Source organism: Geotrypetes seraphini, chromosome 11 (assembly GCF_902459505.1).
Source record: "Geotrypetes seraphini chromosome 11, aGeoSer1.1, whole genome shotgun sequence".
In the NCBI taxonomy this organism is placed as follows: domain Eukaryota; kingdom Metazoa; phylum Chordata; class Amphibia; order Gymnophiona; family Dermophiidae; genus Geotrypetes; species Geotrypetes seraphini.
In genome coordinates, this window is record NC_047094.1 from 108,187,089 (window position 1) to 108,200,267 (window position 13,179).

Sequence of the window (13,179 nt, forward strand, 5' to 3'; positions counted from 1 at the left end):
AACAGTTCTGCTCGTAACTGGCCACCCTGACCATTCTTCGCCAGTGAGGCTTTATCTTCTTTCAGAAAAGACGTCTAGTCCATTTGTACACTGCCGTTTTCTTCATGGCATTATCCCCATAAACTTGGACTAACATGTCCCTGATTTCATTTCCACTCTTGCCACGTTTAACATGAAATTTAATGCACGTTCGTTGCTTTGATTCAGCCTCGGATATTCTTGCATCGGCACACAAAAACATGCAACAACAATAATGGACGCCACTCAGCAAGACACCACCACACATCGACATGAACACAGCTGTGAGACACTGATATACCAAGGTTACTTGTTTGGAGGCAAGTTTACGAATTTAATTGTGAGTCCTTGTATTTAGTAGTAGTAGTATCCATTTTAATTGTTTAAAATATGAACAGGGTCATTGCAGCAACATGTATGCATGTCTATGCTTCCCCCAGTTGTCACATTACACAATATTATTTATTTTAAAAATTTATATACCATTTAAAACTAAACGGTTTACAAAATTTACATGCACAATATTTAAAATGAATTCATAATAAAACCGAATACATAGGGCTCCTTTTACTAAGGTGCGCTAGCGTTTTTAGCACGCGTTTAAGATTAGCGCTCACTAACCCCCATGCTACACGAAAAATACTAATGCAAGCTCTATGGAGCTCACGCTAAAACCGCTAGCGCACCTTCGTAAAAGGAGCCCATAGTTAAAAAACAACAACATATAATACAATAAACATAAAAACAATCTTCAAGGAGAAATCCAATTTTATTTCTTTGTAAAACGCTTTGTATCCTGAAAAGCGTTTAATCAAATAATTTAATAAACTTGAAACTTGAAACTTGAGATACCATGATGTGCTTTCTGGGGGGGGGGGGGGGGGGACCTCCCATAAGTTCTATAAAATTCAAGCACCTTTAGAGAACTCTGGAGCAGATGTAATCTTGACATTGATCTCGGGTGCATAAACATGCAGTCCCCTTCTGAAAGGAGGAATGCATGTTTTATATTTTTGCCTCACGCTAGCACCACCCAAAAAAAAGTCCTTGCTACACTCTTTTGCAATTATTTGTTTACCACTTATCTCCTAAGTAGTTTTACATTCAGGTACTTTATCATAATTCCCTATTTGTCCCGGTGGACACAAACTCTGTCTAGTGTACCTGGGGCAATGGGGGGGGAGGGGGAATTAAGTGATTTGCCCAGGGTCACAAGGAGCAACAAGGGATTTGAACCCACAACCTCAGGGTGCTGAGGCTGGTGCTCTAACCACTGCACCACACACTCCCCACATAGTCATGATTTCGACATGTATATTCTGGAATTCTAAAAATTGGAATTTAGAGATAGACGCAAGGTACACATACAATACAAACTCCCCCCTCCACTTTTTTTAAAATATTAAGCTATAGTAGAGATTTCTACCGCGGCCCGGAGAGCTAAATGCTCCAACACTCGTAGAATTCCTGTGAGCGTCGGAGCGTTTAGCGCACTGGGCCACGGTAGAAACCTCTACCGTGGCTTAGTAAAAAGGGGGCCCTTATTTGTATACTGTAAATACTTATGACAAGTCCACAGCGGTTCACAAAAGAAGTAAAACCAATTTACAGAAACAATATAGTAACATAGTAGATGACGGCAGATAAAGACCCAAATGGTCCATCCAATCTGCCCAACCTGATTCAATTAAAATTTTTTTTTTTTTTTTCTTCTTAGCTATTTCTGGGCAAGAATCCAAAGCTTTACCCGGTACTGTGCTTGGGTTCCAACTGCCAAAATCTCTGTTAAGACTTACTCCAGCCCATCTACACCCTCCCAGCCATTGAAGCCCTCCCCAGCCCATCCTCCACCAAACGGCCATATACAGACACAGACCATGCAAGTCTGCCCAATACTGGCCTTTAGTTCAATATTTAATATTATTTTCTGATTCTAAATCTTTGTGCTCATCCCACGCTTCTTTGAACTCAGTCACCGTTTTACAATTTTTTCCTAAGGCCCTCTTTTACAAAGGCATGCTAAGCGTTTTAGCGCAGATTTAGCATGTGCTAAATCAACGTGTGTGCTAACCATTAACGCATCCATAGGATAAAATGCATGTGTTAGCATTTAGCGTGTGTTTAGCGTGCACTAAAAAGCTTAGCGCACCTTTGTAAAAGATGGGTTAAGTCATATAAAGCCTTCCTTATACATTTAAAAATACTTTCAACCTTTTTACACCTATGGACCGGCAGAAATAAAATAATTATTCCGTGGACTGGCGGTTGAAGAACACTGGGCTAAGTCGTGGGCCAGACCCCGCCCCCATAATAGTACTAATTGCACCTTGCACATCCCGTGCCTCATCTGGAAACCTTCCCTCTGACCTTGCAACGTCAGAGAGAAGGCTTCCGGTTCAGGCACAGGATGCCCGTAGGAGCACTGAATCAGTTAGGATGAGGGAGCCGGCTCGAAGATAGCGCCGCATCATTTGCACCAGCGGTTGAAGAACACTGTTTGGGGCCTGATGCACATGCTGGCCCTGTGGACCGGCAGGAAATTTCTGTGAACCGGCACTGGTCCATGGACCGGTGGTTGAAGAACACTGCTCTAAGATAACTGAAGTTGGCAGACTTTTTCATGATTTTGCAGCTTGATAAGCAAAAGTGGATAAAAACACTCTAGTGCGGTGGTCCCCAGCCCTGTCCTGGAGGACGACTAGCCAGTCGGGTTTTAGGGATAGCCCTAATGAATATGCATGGGGCAGATTTGCATTCCTATCATCTTCATTACATGCAAATCTCTTTCATGCATATTCATTAGGGCTATCCTGAAAACCCGACTGACTGGTAGTTCTCCAGGACAGGTTGGGAACCACTGCTCTAGTGTATCTCTTTCCGCGTGCATTTGGAAATTTAAAAAAAGATGACAGTCTTAAGTCATGAAGAACAGTCTTCATATATTTTGATGCCTTTCCATGATATATTTTAAATAGACTAGAAAAACTTAAACCAAATTCTCGCTTCTAAAGGAAGCCCCTCTCTCTATGTCACCTTGAGCCTGTATAGGTATGCGCGATGCTCAGATAGATTGGATTAGATTATAATACAAGGTGAAATTTTATCCCCTTTCCGTAGACCAAAAACCAACCGAATTGCAGCGTTCTGTAAAGTCTGCAACCTACAAAACAATGATCTGAGACCATTTAAATAGATTATATTACAATAATCTATAACATATGGATCTGGAATAGCCAGTTGTCGCCCCGCCTCCCCCATCACCCCCTTACCTTCTTGTTCACCAAAACTCCTCACTTTATCCCATGTCATATAACCTCAACAATAATGACAACCATAAATAACCACAGACTCTTTATTGATGGCAATAACCAGGCCGATCCAGACCATCATTATGGTCGCCCATCGAGACCAGCTCTTGGGCTCTTTTTTATTGACAAAAATAGAGATTGTATTGTACACATCTAAACACTGGTTTATGCCCCTCCAAATCACAAACAGGGCTTCTAAAATATGTGAAGCCTGTAGAATAAGATCATTGAATCATAGGAGAAAGTGTGGTAAAAATATAAATTGAACAGAAAGATCTTTGTAGCATGGATGTTTTCTCATTATGAGATGCATAATGAGATGCAGACATTGTTAGAACAAACAATCCTTCAAGAGCTCAGCAGGGATTGTTAGGAATAAAAGGGTTATGATTTTTACTGATGATGACAATGTTCTCTGCTGTTACTGTACACATATCATTGTACTGCCTTTGTTGACCCCACTGGAAGTGTACCATCTGTGATGTTCTCTCGGGGTTTCCACAGCTGGCATCACGCTTGTTGCAGGTTTCCGGATGCAGCGAGTCCTGGAAATCTGCAGCTACCATCTGTGATGTACATTAAGGATCTCCTATGTCCACTCTCCCAATGACAAGTTTTGGAATTGTGCCAAAGGAAGAGCCAAATTGGTACGTAGCGAGTTCTAACCTGCACCTAGTTAAAAGCTTCTTGCTATATGAATAATCCACCACTATAGAAATGTTCAAATCACACAATGTTCCTCAGAATGCCACACGATAAAATTGTGTGGTAGCCGTCCTCACTGGAACTTTTTATAGTGTGATATTTTGAACGAATGTGCAACAATTTGCATTGCATAGAATAATAATTTATAAAGTGTCTGTGCTTATTTATAAAACTTAATAAATAATAAGAAATCTTATCAATGCATAATGATAACTTAGCTTTTAAACCGGATATGCCTGTTCCCCACTGACGTGTTTCAAAAATTTCATCAGGGTCGGGGATAGAGTAGGCAAAGCTTTATCCGGATTTTTAGCAAAACGCTAATCTTCAGTATTACTCGCCGGGTTGCAGACCCAAAATTAAACTCAAATATTTTAAAGCAGGGGTCTCCAAATTTTCACCACGAGGGCCACATTGGGTACTTCAGCACTTTTCAGCGGGCCATAGTAAAAAAAAAAAAAAAAAAAAGATAAATAACTCTACATATATGAGTTTTATTGAAAGCAGAAAATTTTATAAACTAGTTACAGAGTATGTGAGATTAAATTATCGTATATTAATAACGACGAACAAGCAAATATGTAAACAAGTGAATATGCACCTTTAATTATAAATTTATGCCACTGCAAATTGAGTATTCCATTGCACCACTGCAAGTATTCTTATGTACAATTAACCGTAACGACTAGTAACCAACTTCCAGATTCAATTTAAAGATTAGTCACAGTGCCAGAGCTACCTACAACGCTGCAAATTGACATTGTCGATCGAGGCCGAACAAGTACGAAGAAATACCGCAAAGTATACAATTACGATTCAGTATTAAATAAAGTGGTGAATAATATTAATATTAACATAATATGGAATAGCAATATAGTTTGAACACAATTTTAATTAATGCATTTGAAATCTATTAACACCCGGTGGTTTGGGGGTTTGTTTGTTTTTTGTGGATTCTCATTGGGAAATCAGTCCAATTGGCGCATTCTTCTGTGGGCCGGATAAAATCATATTGCAGGCCGGATGTGGCCCGTGGGCCGTACTTTGGAGACCCCTGATTTAAAGCATAATGTTACAATAAACAAAATAAAATACCCCAACCTATACTCAACAATATCCTTGAAGTTGTGTGTAAATTGCTCAGCGTCCTTGTCTCCTGCAACAGAGCCGCCTAGAGGTCAATAACAGGACCATCATTAAACTTTTCCGACACTGATGTACCCCATGTATACATATATTACCCGCGCCTTCTCCTTTTAATACAGTAAAACTGTTGTAAACCAACACAATGGCACTTATCTATATTCCTGGGGAGATGTTACTCCAATGCGGCTCAGCAGGATGACAATTTCCCCCATAACAAAGCCCCACCCTCTGCTCCTCCAAACTAAATTTTCAAACTGACCTAGCAGACATCAACAAAACGTTTGCGATAGCCCCTGAATTCACCATCCCCAGTCTGACTTATACACACTCCTTCCCCCTACCCTACGTCGTTCTCTTTCTCCTCCCCACCATGTCCCCTTTCCCTTATCCCCCCCCCCCATGCTCTGTCTCTCACTTCTAGTCCAGAACGTCCTCGGCCCTTCCCCAAATTTATCCAGTTATTGCTTTTGACATATTTTTTAAAACCACGTGTGAGATCAGCACCCTGTGCCAACTACATAAGTGGTCTTGAAAGTTGCCTTGTCTACAATTACAGTTGCATTATGGCTTAAGTGGAAATACACAGCAACAAAAAAGTAGGGGAGTTTCATTTAAGCATCTTTCATAATGGTTCAGTGGTAATGCCTTAGGGTCTTATGTAAAGGCCCTGAATTTAGCATCTACAGCCAGCAGGCGCTACGAATTTGCAGAGTGTTCATAGCCCATGTGGAAAGGAATTCCTAGCCATTGCTCAATGGTGAAAACCAAATGGCAGAATTCAAAATCCACACATTACATGAATGCACAAGCAAAATGCATTTATTCCCAAATGATTTTTTTATTTCTTGTCTGAAAGCCCTGTGTTATAAATATACCACGGAACAGACTGCCTAAAAGTTTCTAAAGCAGCATGAGACGATATAGACACAAGTTTAGTAACTGGAGTAATGTCCTCTAGTCCAGTGTTTTTCAACCTTTTTATACCTATGGACTGGCAGAAATAAAAGAATTATTCTGTGGACCGGCATCAGTCCGTGGACCAGCATCAGTCCGTGGACTGGCGGTTGAAGAACACTGGGCTAAGTCGTGGGCCAGACCCCGCCCATCTCTACCCAATCTCCATCCCAGACCCTGCCCCCATAATAGTACTAATTGTAACACTATTTTTTCTATTCATTTTTCACAGATACACAATATAATCTTTTTAACAACACATAATGGTTAACCACAAAATTAAACTACACAAAGCACACTGACAGCAGATGTAAATTCTCAAAATTGACATAATTCAATCACTAAATTCAAAAATAAAATCATTCCCCCTACCTTTGTTGTCTCCCTCCCTCCATGCTATGCCTTACATTCTGGTCTGCTCCCGCCTTGCCATTTTATGATGCCCCCGGTATTATCTTCAGGCCGGTTCCCTCTTAAGAACATAAGAAGTTGCCTCCGCTGAGTCAGACCAGAGGTCCATCTCGCCCAGCGGTCCGCTCCCGCGGCGGCCCATCAGGCCCACTGCCTGAACAGTGGTCTCTGACCAATTTTACAAATTACCTCTAATCCTATCCCTATAACCTTACCTCTACTCTTATCTGTACCCCTCAATCCCTTTGTCCTCCAAGTACCTGTCCAGACCTTCTTTTAAGCCCTGTAGTGTGCTTCTGCTTATCACATCCTCCGGTAGCGCGTTCCATGTATCCACCACCCTCTGGGTGAAAAAGAACTTCCTGGCATTTGTTCTAAACCTTTCCCCTCTCAATTTCTCCGAGTGCCCCCTTGTACTTCTGGTTCCCCATAGTTTGAAAAATCTGTCCCTGTCCACTTTTTCTATGCCCTTCATGATCTTGAAGGTTTCTATCATGTCTCCTCTAAGTCGTCGCTTTTCCAGTGAGAAAAGCCCCAGCTTTTTCAGTCTGTCAGTATATGAGAGGTCCCCCATACCCTTTATTAGCTTAGTTGCTCTTCTCTGGACTCTCTCAAGTACTTCCATATCCTTCTTGAGGTACGGCGACCAGTACTGGACACAGTACTCCAGGTGTGGGCGCACCATTGCACGATACAGTAGCAGGATGACTTCCTTCATCCTGGTCGTGATACCTTTCTTAATGATACCCAACATTCTGTTCGCTTTCCTTGAGGCTGTGGCGCACTGCGCTGAAGCCTTCAATGTTGTGTCCACCATCACTCCCAGGTCTCTTTCAAGGTTGCTCACCCCTAGCGGTGATCCCCCCCATCTTGTAAGTGAACATTGGGGTCTTCTTCCCAACATGCATGGCCTTGCATTTCCCTATGTTGAAGCTCATTTGCCACTTTTTGGCCCACTCTTCCAGCGTTGTCAGATCTTTTTGGAGGTCTTCGCAGTCCTCCATGGTTTTGACCCTGCTGTATAGTTTAGTGTCATCCACAAATTTAATAACCTCACATTTTGTTCCCGCCTCCAGGTCGTTTATAAATATATTGAACAGAAGCGGTCCCAGCACCGACCCCTGCGGAACTGCAGTGCACAAAGCTGCAGGCAGCAGCTCCTTGTGCATCCCGTGCCTCATCTGGAAGCCTTCCTTCTGACGTTGCAACGTCAGAGAGAAGGCTTCCGGTTCAAGCACAGGACACGCGTAGGAGCCACTGCCTGTGGCTTTGTGCACTGAATCAGTGAGGAAGAGGGAGCTGGCTTGAAGATAACACCGCATCGATCACACCGTGGACCGGCGGTTGAAAAACACTGTTTTGGGCCTGATGCATGTGCTGGCCCTGTGGACCGGCAGGAAATTTCTGTGGGCCGGCACCGGTCCACGGACCGGTGGTTGAAGAACACTGCTCTAGTCTAAATAAACGTGTCTTTCTCTAGGCTCCCTCTACTGGTTAACCTTTTAATTACGTTTAACTTTTTTACTCAGTTGAAACATGTTTTGACAGTAGAATTTCTCTTCCATTCATAGGACAGAGGGTTCCATAGACAAAGGAAATGACTGCACACGGAAACAACAGATATCACCTAAAATGCATCCACTATGATGCAAACACCCTGATAGGCAGTCATTGATCCCAAACATTTTTTTTTCCCCAATGATTGTGGGTTTAGCAGCAAAAAGGGTTGCTCCTGCTCTTGTGATCACCTGTTTCCTGCCTTCCTGTCCCTATTTCGCTGCCCATCATCTCTCTTTATATCTGGATTTGTCAGGACGGAGGCTAGCAGAAGTTTCTGTCAGCCAAAAGCCGCACTGCACCTTTCTCCGTTCTGCTCAGAATGTCAAACTGCAAAGAGCTTTCAGAGGCTCTGGTGCTGATTTCTCTTCAGAAATGAAGCAGAAAGGAACGAAAGAGGAGAGTTGGCTTTTCTTTGACTTGACTGCTGAATGATCTAGGGTTTTTTTTTTTTTAATTTTTTTTATTCATTTTAAAGCCATGATTAAGTGCAGGATAATACAATCATATAACTCTATAAAAGCACTTAAATACATTTACAATTATAATTTATGACAAATAGATATATCACCCTCCCCCCCCCCCAATTATATTCCAAAAATACACTCAAATTGAAAAATACATTCCAACCGGCCCTCCCACCCACTCACCCTTGACGTGTATGACCAAAGGGCATAATCACTAATCACTCTTTGCAAAATTTTGTCAATGGCTCCCAAATCTTCAGAAACTTCTTATAATGTCCCTGATGTATAGCCATACTTCGTTGAAAACAAAAACTGTGGATACAGATGTTCTGGAGATATTAGTGCGTGCTATTACGCTCGTTAAACCGCTAACGCGGCTTCGTAAAAGGAGCCCTATATGTCATATTTTTAAGATGGAACGAAGTATGGCTATACAATAAAGAAAAATGGGGAGACTCAATGATCCACAGTGAAAACAATCCACCAGTGAAAACAAAAACTGTGGATACAGATGTTCTGGAGATAATTTATTAAACACTGACATATAAAACCATGAAAATTCAATTTAAAAAGTACAATGATAAAAAAATACTTGATAAAAATCCAACCGGACCCCACACGGTCCATGTTTCAGTGAACATGCCTTCCTCAGGGGTCCAATGGTTTGCAACCTCACATATAAAGAATTGGACTGAAAACAGTTTATTGTCTTTAAATATATGAGCAAAGAACACCTCAGACAAGGAACATTATTTTGCTACTTCAGCTTGTCTGCGGTGTTCTTTGCTCACATGTTTAAAGTCAATAGACTGTTTTCAGTCCAATTCTTTATATGTGAGGTTGCAAATCATTGGACCCCTGAGGAAGGCATGTTCACTGAAACATGGACCGTGTGGGGTCCGGTTGGATTTTTATCAAGTATTTTTTATCATTGTACTTTTTTTATTTTAATTTTCATGGTTTTATATGTCAGTGTTTAATAAATTATCTCCAGAACATCTGTATCCACAGTTTTTGTTTTCACTGGTGGATTGTTTTCACTGTGGATCATTGAGTCTCCCCATTTTTCTTTATTGTATAGCCATACTTCGTTCCATCTTAAAAATATGACATATAGGGCTCCTTTTACGAAGCCGCGTTAGCGGTTTAACGAGCGTAATAGCACGCACTAATTTGCCGGCCACGCTAGCCGCTACCGCCTCCTCTTGAGCAGGCAGTAGCTTTTCGGCTAGTGCGGGGGTTACGCGCGCTAAAAATGTACGTGCGATAAAGCCGCTAACGCGGCTTCGTAAAAGGAGCCCATAGACTCCCAGCAAAAGGTATAGTTCAGTCTATCCCAGTTTTTCCAATTCCTTAAAATAAGCTGAATGGCAACCCCTGTCTTAATAAATGAGAACAGCCTTCTCTTTCTACATCCTGTAACATTAGAGACACAAGGACGTGATCAAATTTAACGTACTTCAGTCGCTTTGCATTTCCTGTTCAGCTGCCACGCAGAGTTATAGGTCTGAGCAGGAATGACTCTTGCAGCGTCCAGGGAAGGTTATTTCCATTTGCCTTTTATTACATGGTCATCTTATCTCCACTCAGCTCTAAAAAAGCAGTTGATATGAATCCCGCTCAGAGTTAGTAAGGCAAATTCTATTATCTGTCATGAATGCCAAAGATATCACAAATAAATACATAAGATAACTTCCTATTCTCGTAAAGCAGGAAAAAAGATTTAGAAGTATGGACACATCTACATATACATGTAGATCATACACAGTGAACTCTCGAGGGGAGAGGTGTCAGCAGGAGAGATTGAGCATCTCTCCTGACGGCGAAGGTGGCGGGAGAAGGGGGGTTGCAGCGGATCGGGCAGGAGGCGCTGGGCATCCCACTTGCCACGATCATTGCGGGAGGGTTGTGGCAGGTTCCGGCAGGGGAGATTGGGCATGCTGCGATCGTTTGGGGAGGGGGGTGGAGAACGGGTTGCCTTGGCCGCTGATCTAATCACTGCGGCCACTATCAGCTCAGTTGCCCGATCCGGAACTTATACCAGTCAAAACGTATAAGTTCCGTCCAGGCAATCTTTGGTTTCCGGATGACTAAGCTAGCAGAGACATCAGGACGGCATCTACGCATGCACAAATGCAACACGGTGACATCACATGCATGCATGCATGCATGTGACATTAGTTCAGGGGCATCCCCAGCATGCCCCCACCTCTCTCCAAGTCCTGCCTTGAGCATATGGCCCACCATCAGAAAGCCCTGAGGAAGAGGAAGACGCAGAAGAAGACAAGGGAGAATAAGAATGCTGCCTACGCTGCTTATCCCTCCCTTACCTCCTCTCATCTACATCCCCAAGACAAAAGTACCCCAGCAGCATTGTGACCATGAGTATAAAATCTTTTTTTTTTTTTTTTTTTAATTATCTTTATTAACAATTGCAAAGGAACAACCAACCCGGAGCAGAACAAGCAGAAAACAGAGCATGCTCTTGTTGCAACATTGGGTGGGTGATTCTGTGGATTCCTTTCCACAATGGAGGGATCGTTTGGTTGAGGTGGGGCGGTATGAGCTTCAACGTATCCCTAGGTCTGGGACTCTGACTCACCGATGCTACCAGGATCTATGGCAGCGGGCTTTGAAGATGAGTGTAAAATCTTAAACATCCAAATGCCCCTTCACCCAAGATGCAGAAGAGACAGATGTAAACCAACAGCCTCATGCTCTGGGCACTTTCGCCCTGAATTCTGACAATCGCTAAAGCTGGGCACCCCTAGTCCGCCCCTCGCTCTCCTGACGCCACTCCCTGGGAGCAGAGAACCCACCACCATAAGTCCCAGAGGGAAAAGAACTGGACAAATAGCACCTCACAAGTGATGACCTTACCCGATGACAGTCCCCTGGCCTGACATCTCAGCTAGAGCCTGGGGGTAGACATGTTTGTTTTTTGTATTCATTTATATCTCGCCCTTACTCCGGGCGAGTTACAAGCTTACATGCAAAACTATAACATAATATCAAAAATACATACATCGCCAACAATAAATACTCCCACCATACAAAACAAGAAATACAACCATAAAATGCACAGGCGACCAGCACCTTATTACCATCTTCACCTTTTCATTAATAACATAGGGCTTCTTTTACTAAAGTGCTCTAAGCGTTTTAGAGCACGCTATTAGCGCGTGCTAACCATGCGCTAAACGCTAACATGTGCATGTTAGTCTATTGACGCGTTAGCGGTCAATGTGCGTGTATATTTAGCGCGTGCTAAACGCACGCTAAAACACATAACGCACCTTAGTACAACAAGGGGAGTGGTCTCAGGCCTTCTATATCGTCTGACAGAAAAGATGCCGCTTCAACATTTTTTTTAAAGCTCTGTATATTCTGCTGCCGTTGAATATACTCCAAAAGATTATTCCATTCCCCAGGCCCTTTACAACGGAATATACTGTCCTTAGACACTGTCAGTTTCAGCTGCCTGACAGATGAAATTTGCAGCTCCAATTGTTCTGCAGATCGAAGGAGGCGTGGCGCAACACGTGGCAGAATGCTCTCGAGATGCGTAGGCGCCAGATTGTATAAGCACCTATAGACGTTTAAGATTAGTTTAAAGCAGTGTCTCGCAAACTTTTTCGGCCCGAGACACCCGGAAGTGCGCTGGCGTCGGCGTAATGACATCATGCGCATGCATGACATCACCACGCCGCCGCCAGCGCACGCGCAAAGGCCCTCCAAATGGGCCTTGCACAGAAAGACCCGTGCTTGAGCAAAGACCGGCAGAAAGGCCTGCGCTGGAGAGAAGGGCCGGCAGAGAGAAGAGGTGCCGGCGTCGGGAGATTGCTTACAGGACGTGCGTCTTTTGGCAAGAGGCACGTCCTGTAGACAGTCGTCCGGCGCTGGCGCCTCTCCTCCTCTTCCCCAGCGTACTGCGTCACACCAGAAATCTCAGGAGGGTGTGCCGCGGCACGCAGTTCACGTTACGCTGGCTTAAAGCGAATCCCATCCATCAGCCTCAGCCAATACAAGCTCACGTAGCATTCTGTCACACGCTCACGTCTCCCCAGCCTAAACAAAGTTCTGATCACTGAATTTTGGGCTACCTGGAAAGCGCACAGCGCTGACATCAGTGCCCCTAGGAGCACCAAATTATAGTAATGAAGAACCGAAAGAACTGTCACCTGCAGGACTAGTTTAAACAAATGAGCTGACAAATAGGGCCTAAGTCCATTCATCAGACGAAGTTGAAAGAACACTTTCTGTACTACTGCCTGTACCTGCCCCTTAAATGTAAGCCCCAAATAGACAAGAACACCCTCCCTGCCCCCTTTTTTGGGTCAAGAGCTACCCCCTGTAGAATGGCTCAACACCCAATGAGCCATTAACCCCAGGAGCCACCAGTAGTAACACCAAGAGCCACACCTCTCTCCGTTGCACAAGTGGCACCCTCTGCAGCTGCCACCGCGTCATCTCCATCCACTCACGCATTCGCTGTCAACCACTGAAGGAGACTAGAAGATCGTGCAGGGGGTTCCAGCTGTTCCATCACCATCAGGCTCTCATCTTCCATCTTCAGGACTTTATTCTTGTATCTTGCCAAGAAAAACAGAAAA